Source organism: Trichechus manatus, unplaced genomic scaffold, assembly GCF_000243295.1.
Source record: "Trichechus manatus latirostris isolate Lorelei unplaced genomic scaffold, TriManLat1.0 scaffold00008, whole genome shotgun sequence".
In the NCBI taxonomy this organism is placed as follows: domain Eukaryota; kingdom Metazoa; phylum Chordata; class Mammalia; order Sirenia; family Trichechidae; genus Trichechus; species Trichechus manatus.
The window spans coordinates 25,380,493-25,388,835 of NW_004443944.1; the positions used below are offsets into that span (position 1 = coordinate 25,380,493).

The window sequence follows — 8,343 nt, forward strand, 5'->3', positions numbered from 1 at the left end:
AACGGCACCAGATTTGGATTTTATGGTTTTACAGATGGAGAAACTGAGGCTCATTGAGGTTGAGCAAGTAAATCACTCAATGTCACAGAAAGCGGTGGAGGCAAGACTCAAACCGAGGTCTGACTCCAAAGCCAGCCAAGGTCACTGCTAGCCTTACCCTCTCTGGGGGAAGAACTAGGGAAAAACTCCCTCAGAGCAGGGACAGCCCCATAGAACACAGACAGTATTTTTGTGCAAAGAAAAGCCACAGAATGTAATGATTAAGTGCATGGACTTAATGTCCTGGGTACTTACTGACTGTGTGACTGCGGGCAAGTCATTGAATCTCTCTGTGCCTCACTTTCCTCACAGTAAAATCAGGACAGTAATGCTGCCCCTTCGAGTTGTTAGGAGGACTAAAAGAGTTAAACAGACAGCGCCTGGCTCATAGTAAGTACCAAGTGTTAACGAATATTATTCATAAAAAGAAAAAGGTACTTTTCCCTTCAGGCAGATGCCACCCTGCAGGGTGCAGGACTTGGCAAGCAGAGGGCTGGCTGGGTTTCATCCCCTCCCAAGGCTGGGTGCCATTGTGCAGTACACAACTCTACACGGGTCCTGCTGAGCAATTAACCTCCACTGGTGTCAGCTCTTCCTCTCGGCTTTCCCTCAACCATCCTGGCTGTGAATCAGAATCACCTGGTATACTTTTTAAAAACACAGGTTCCTGGGACCCTGTCCTGGTCGATTACGACACTGGTGGGTTGGGCTAGGGCCCCGGGATCTGTATTGCTAACAAGCTCCCGGTGACCAGCTGACCCAGGAATAGTGTGTTCCTGGACAGATGCTTATGGAAGCACTAGAGGCCCATCACACCTTGTTCCGGCTGTTTGAGTTGCTCCTTGGGAGCAAGCCGCCTGTCTTTCATGTTTGGTTCCAGGCCTGGGCACTCAAAGAAGGAGTGCAGTCAGTATCTGTAACATTGCAAGCCAGCCAGCAGACCAAATTGCTATGTGAACAGGGACAAAAGGCTGTGTTTGCTATTGTGCTTGAGTGGGTTACACGACGGGCCCCTCACCTACAGACGTGGGGTTCCCAGACCTGTGCTACTCAAAGAGTGATTTACAGACCAACAAAATGACAGAAATGCAGAATCTCGGCCCCAAATCTAAACCTACTGAATCAGAATCTGTATTTTAATAGGAAGCTTGTGTGATTCATGTGCACATTCAAGTTTGAGGCATATGCCCTAGACCCCTCCCCACTGTCAGAATAGCTTCTAATCAATGTGCACATCTAACTTGTCCAAACATCCTTTGGGGTCAATCTTTTCCTTCAAACCCCCACAGAGACCTGGAAAAACAGCATGATCTTTCCTATCACCCAGACTCAGGCTCTACTGCCAGCCTCAGGCTCAGGGTGAACCTTTCACTGTCAGGAGTTATTTATTTAAACTCCACATTAAAATAAACCTTCTCAATACATTGAAAAAGAGACAACCGCTCTGACCTCTATAATTCTAGGGCGCAAAACACCCTCCTCTCTTGTACAGAGTTGCAACCCCTGCTCCCCAGTCCAAAGCCCATCCAAAGACATCAAACAACCCAAAGAAAATAAGCTATTTCTTCCTGTTGGCCGAGCTTCAAGTTATCGCACAGATTTCACACTGCAGCTTGACCTCATTAATCCAAGACCTATCACATTGCTGTAAATGTCAGTGGAAAAATAGCCATTCAGTGGGTTTCCTTCATTCCACCAGAAAGGGAAAAAACAGGAAGCTGACAGCAGCTGCGCCCCAGCGTGGCAAATCCCAGGGGCCCAGGGACAGCATTCCCCACCCCGGCCTACTCGTCCAGATAACGGTGGGCCCTGTATTTAAATGGGCAAAAGGTAGTGGTATTGCAATGGCAATTTGGACAAGTCGGGCCCCAAGCATCTGCTTGGGGAGAAGAACAGCGAGCCTGGTTGAATGTCTTTGGGCTGAATTACCAACCGGCCGTCCATCATGCAGGTTCATCTGAACCTCTTCTGTCCGTTCAAAACATCCTGCAAACCAAACCTCTGGGACTCCACGGGACATAGGGGCTTCCAAGCCCCCATTCATCCCTCCTCCAGTGTGCCAGGCATGGTGCTAGGCACTGGGGACACAGCACTGAATGAGTTCTATACAGCCACTGACCTCATGAGGCTTATGGTACAGTGCAGGGTTTCTCAGCCTCGGCACTATTGACATTTGGCGCCAGAAAATTCTCTGTTGGGCAGGGCTGTCCTGTGCATTATGGGATAGTTAGCAGCATCCACCAGCCATTCCACAGGAGAAAGATCTGGTGATCTGCTTCTGTAAAGATTACAGCCAAGAAAACCCTACGGGGCAGTTTATACGCTGTCACATGGGTCACAACAACACACAAGATGCCAGTAGCCCCCTCCACCCCAGGCTGTAACAACCAAAAATGTCTCTAGACATTGCCAAATGTCTGCTGGGGGGCAAAATCACCCACTGGTCTAGCGGATGAGACAGAGGATTTAAAAGAGTAGTGACCACAAATAACCATACAATCACAATTATGATAAGCACCAGGGAGGAACAGTTCACAGTGGTTAAGCGTTCGGCTGCTGACCAAACGGTCGGCAGTTCGAATCTGCCAGACGCTCCTTGGAAACCTTATGAGGCAGTTCTACTCTGTCCTATAGGGTCACTAAGAGTCGGAATCAACTCAGGGGCAAAGGGTTTGCTTTTTTGGTTTTATCTACCACTTGGAAGTCAGGCACTTTACCTATGATTACAAATCCCTATGACAACTCAGAAGGTATAAATATATAATGCTGTATAGATGCAATTACATATAATAGAATATATGATCCTTATTTCCAGATGAAATTGAGGCTCAAGGTAGTGAAGAAATTGCCCAAGGCCCAAGAGCCAGTGAAAGGCAGAGTTGGGATTTAAACCCTCGTCCTAAACTTTGCCTCCCTTGGAAAAGGAAATTGGAGCCTTTGTTTTGATATCTTCTGTAAACAGGGAGGGTCTGCGGTCACATGATGATCTGAATAGCCATCTTGGGGCCACTGTGGAGCTCGGCCACCACCTGCCACATCAGTCAAGCTGCAAATTGCCTGCATTAAGGCACATTTGTGGGGCAGCAGCAGGCAGAGCAATGCCGGCCCTGGACTCCAAGACATCCAAGAACGCCTCCCCCCCAAGCACCTACACACAGGGCCTTCTCAAAAACTAGGGCAGAGAGGGAAAAGGGCAGATTCCAAGTACCCAGAGTATACCCACTGTGACCCCATCTCCAAGGTGTCTACTGACCAGCACCCAAGGGTACACAGGGTGAGAGAAGCCAGCCATTCTGCAGTCAGCTTTAGATATTTACAAAGAGCACCGTGAGGAAGGTGGTACAGGACAGCACAGGCACCTTTGGAGACTCTCAGGCATGGGCTCCTGCCCATTATGAGCTGCATGCCCTTCATCAGATCACCTCACCCTCTACCTCAGTGGCCCCCTCTGTGAAATGGGGATGATGAGTGCACCTACTTCAAGGAGTTGGTATGAGGACTTAATGGCAATGAAGGGAAAGTCCCTGGGCAGTTACTGGCATCCACAGAAACACTTAGTCCAGTATCAACAGGGAGCCAGGCCAAGACACTTCCTCCACCCACACCCCCTTCCTGCAAATGAAAAGCTGAGTCCCCCAAGAAGAGAGAAACAGGTACAGAGGTGGAGACCACGTCTCAGGAAGAGGAAGGAGACCAGTGGCTTACCTCCTAAGCAGATAACCTACCTGCCTAGGGTGGTGTTTGAAAGGTGGGAAGCAAAAAGAAGAGAAGGTGGCTGTATTGGCCAATGAGCCCAGGCCAGCCCTTCCTCCCATGCAGAAGTTATTCTGGAATTTTCTCAGGTGCTACAAGCAGATAACCCTCCTCAGAGCGCTGTGCCTGACAAGGCTGCAGGTGCCTGCCTCGGATCAGTGAGCCTTTAATCATTCGGGCCTGCTGCAGGATGGCTTCTACCTCCCTCCCTGGCCTTGCCCTTTGCCCCTGCCTCAGTGACGCCTGGGGCTGCAACTCTTGCCCACTGCTCTCCAAAGACGCCAAGTACTTTAGGCCTTTGTGCTTCTGCCCGGGATGCCTCCCCCTGGATTACCTGCCACCTGGAACATTGTCCCTGAAGGGCTCAAATGTGCTCCCACAGCAATTTTTACCCACCTGTTACTGGTAATAATAAACTAATAACAGCAACTAACATGTACAAGCACTTACTAATACCTAGAAGGCCCTGTGCTAAGTTTTTTACCCACACTGTCTCATTTTCTGCTAACAGCAGCAGCGTAGGCAGGTAGATTATCTGCTTGGGAGGGGAGCTCTTTGCCCATCAGTACCCAGCTAAGAGGTGGCAGAGTCAGGATTCCAGCCTGGGTCTGTTTGAGCCCACCTATTCCACCACTGCTCCTCACTCCCACTTCTTGCTACTGAAGCTCTTATCACACCATGTCCTCAGTATCTGTTTCCAGGCCTGCCTCTCAGACCTCATGGAGCGTGATTCCTGAGAGCTGCCTTATTCATCTCAAAATCCCTTGCTAAGCACAAGATCTGGAACCGAGTAAACGTCTGTTGAATGAATCAATGAATCCTGAAAAATGGCAGCCAGCTGAGAAAGGCTAAGCCAATGCTCACAGACTCCCTGGACTCAAATTCCCAGGAGTCAGCGCCCTGCCCTCCCCAAGGTGAGAGGCATTCCCTGCCCTGGTAGCTGGGGCAGAAGAGACAGGGTCTGATTCCCCCTACACCCCTGGAGGAGTTGGGACCTTTGAGCGCCCAGCACAAAGGAGGAAATGATGACGGTGACAATAATCATTTCCTGCATTACTGCCCACACTGGGACGGTGCTAAGCACTTTTGATGCATTATCATCTCACAGAATCCTCATAACCGCATGAAGTAGGCATTATTATTATTATTCCCATTTTACAGATGAGAAAACCGGGGCTCAGATAGACAGTAATTTACACAGGGTCACAGCTTTTAAATACAGAGCTACAATTTGAACTAGACCTGTCTCACTCCCTTGCTCTTTATCACTTGTAGCTTTCTCTAAGAAACAGGCTTCTCCAAGCCTCCCCGAAGCCCGATCAAGATGTGCTCGGGGCAAAGAAGGGTGCTGTGTGTCCGTCTGAAGAATACCGGTTGGGACCCATAGTCCAACAAATGCTTCAGGTCCCGGGGAGAAGGTGGGGTGTACTTAGTAGAACCAGCCCAGCATGAGAATTCAGGTTTGTGCCTTCTACAATCTGCAAAACCAGCTGATTGCAGCCTCTGTCGGTAGAGAAAGTTCACTCTGGGTCTGGAGCTGGTTTTGAGAAGTACCTGAGGCCTAAGCTTCCAAAGGGTCCGAATGCGCTCTGCAGAAAAGTTCTTGCCTCAGGTAAAAACCATCTCCCTGCATCAGCATCTTCTTCGCCTTGTGGCTCAGGCTCCATACCAGATTTAATAGCTAGATTAGAACTGAACCTCCACCCCAGCGTCAGTTACCAGAGAACAAAGTCTGCATGTGCATAGGGCCTTGCATACAATGTCCTCCAGGCTAGGGAAGATGCAGAGAGCAACAGGACTCACGGAGCCCTGACACAAGAACCACACTACAGGCAGAGGAATGTCACAGTGTGTGCCCTGTGGGAGGAGACCAAAAGAGGGGTAGGAAGGACTAAAGCGTCTTCCTGAAAGAAGACATTCCAGAGGCCTGGAAGAACTGGGGCCAGGAGAGGAGCCAGAAAGATTCTAAGGTGGATGGACATTGCTGGGTAGACCCCCAGGGACAGGAAGGGGCAAAGTTGAAGGTCCAGAGTGTCCTGGTTGATATCTTGCCCCCAGCATCCTGGGGTCTCCAGCAGAGAAGATGGGGTTTGTATGACAGGCAGGAGAGAAGGGGGTGGGGGATTTGTGTGGGAAGGCCCTGTGAGCAGGCAAGGAGCTGAAAGGATTAACCGGCCCCCACTGGCCTCAGCAAGCTGGCTTTTCATGACAGAGCTGAGGCAGGAAGATGTGGAAACTCCCCCAGCCCCTGCAGAACCACCCACCAGGGCTCCCACTCTTGCTCGGGTCTAAAAGAGAAGACACCGCCCCACTAAACCCAGTATCAAAGACAGCCAACATTTACCTAGAGGCGTTCCTCCTGCCAGCTTTCCTGCACCAAGCACTTCACAGGCACCTCCCATTGCATCCTCCCTCAGCATGATTATTTGACTCGTTTCTTACTTGAGGCAACTGAGGGTCCGAGAGGCCAAGTGTCCCAAGTGAAGACAGCTAGTAGGCGGCTGAGCCTGAAAGCTTTACTACCAGCTCCAGAGAAGGCCGCAGGAAATGGCAGGGTACACAGCGAAGTACCCTGGCTGGCTGAGAAGTCTAATGACAGACCCCTTCCACAGAGGGCCCTGAGGGAACGAACGCCCCGGGACTTCCACAGAGGGCAATTCAGCGGCGGCACCTGGTGCCGGGGGCCGCGGGGAGCTGGTGGGCGCCTCTGACAGCGAGAACAGGGGCCCATTATGTGGAATCTAATCACATGGGCGCGCAAGCAGCTCGGCTTTCGGTTCTGATAGGCGCCTGTACAGCCGGGTCTCTCTCCTTCGGTTTCCGAGCTGCCCCGAGTACCGGTTCCAGGCCTTGAGCGCCGCGGCGGCACAACGCTGGCTCCAGGGAGGGCCAGGTTCCAAGCTCGACTTGGCTCAATTTTCCGCCTGGGCTAGGAGCTGCATCAGTAGCATCTCCAGTGAAGCCGAGTCCGGGTTGGGGGCGAAGGAGCCGCTGCAGGGAAGGAGGCGGGCAGCGGGAGCCCCTCCTCCCAGCTCCCTACCCGGAGTGGTCTGGGCAGCTCAGCCAGGGCGCTTTGAGTGACCTTGGGGAGACCCCTTTGCGCGACCTCTCTGGGGCGGGCTGCATAGCTTCAGTCCATCCCAGGCGCTCGGGGGCGCTCCTCCTGGCCGGAGTCGAAGCGGGGAGGTGAGCACTCCTGGCGCTAGGCACCTAGCACCCGGCGCACCGCAGCCCCTTCAAGAGGCCGGGCGCGCCTCTCCCAGTGACCAACAGCGCGCGGGGGCTCCCGGGCCCGCGAACACTGTCAGCCCAAATCTCACGGCGGGGCGGGGCTGCAAGCGGGGGCGCCTGCCCTGGGGACCTTTCCCGCCTAGGCAGGAGCGCTCCCTGAGCCCCAGCGCTGCCTGCGGGGGCGAAGCGCGGGGAAGGCGCCACCACGCGAGGGGGCGGTGCCCCTATGCCGGGCCCGGGGACTGGGAGTGGGGGGTGTTTGGTGAGGCTGGAGCTCCCGCCGCTCGGTATTGCGACCCCCGGCAGACGGCGGCCAGTGAATCCAGAACCGGATAAGGACCCCCTTCTCAGCCCAAGATCAGGCCACCGAGGCCCCGGCCAACAACCTACAAACGCACCCCCGACCCCAGCCTCATCACTGGAGCGCCAGGCCCAGGAGAACGCCCCCAGCCCAGGGCCGACTTCCCGGCCCTACGCTCTCGGTACCCGCCTTCTCAATACGCACCCCCGCTCCCCATTCAAATCCGAACCGCCGGCCCTTCGCCAAAACGCACCACCTCACCCCCGGCCAGATTAAGGATGCCGGGACTCCACCTCCCCGTCCGACCTGTCAAGTCTCAGAGCGCAGGGAGGGAGGCGGCGCCGCCCGGGAACTCACCCGCTCTCCGGAGCCCTGCCCCGGGCGCTGCCGGCCCTGGCTGGATCTGTCAGTCCACCCCGAGCCGCAGCTGCCGGTGCGGCGACAGAAGGCGGCTCGGCTCGGCCGCCAGCCTCCGCACCGCCCCTCAGCCCCGCCCCGGGGCGGGGCCTAAACTTGCAGGAGCGGGTGGGCGCGCTCCACCGGATTCCACCGGGTCCAGCAGGCGGGAGAGCGCGGGGGAGAAAGGAAGGGTCTGGGCCCTCTAGGGCCAGGGCCCCTCCTTTGAGCAGCAGGAAATAGAAGGGCGCTGGGAGGAGACGAGGCCAGGCTTCCGAATAGTTTTCCTTACACTCCTGCCGCATCACCAGCATACAAAGGGGAAGCCAAGGACAGTATTCTTGCTCCCATTTGACAGATGAGCAGCGTAAAGCCCAGAGAGGTGCCCCCAGGAGGGGACTCTGCCCAAGTTCACACAGAATTAGTGCTAGTGCCCGGAATTCAAGTCTCCTACTTTGAGGGCCCACGCAGCCTGGCCCTGAAGACTCCCAGGACGCCCAGGGGCCCGACCAGGCCTAGCCCTGGGGAGAGATCGGTAGGGCCAGGTGGGAGCACGGGGCTCGTGGCCTGCAACGGGGACTCGCATCATTTCCCCTTTCTGGAAAGAAAGGAGGTGAAGTGAA

At 54.3% G+C, this 8,343-nt stretch overlaps 1 protein-coding gene across 1 annotated transcript in view; it reads right to left on the minus strand.

Moving 5' to 3' along the window:
* The window catches only part of PPP1R16B (protein phosphatase 1 regulatory subunit 16B), a 106,883-nt gene extending 99,146 nt beyond the window's left edge, over window positions 1–7,737 (minus strand). The window contains exon 1 of the mRNA XM_004370347.2: window positions 7,682–7,737. The gene's annotated coding sequence lies outside the window, so the exon portion shown is untranslated. The remainder of the gene's footprint in view (window positions 1–7,681) is intronic.
* Between the last annotated feature and the right edge of the window lie 606 nt (window positions 7,738–8,343).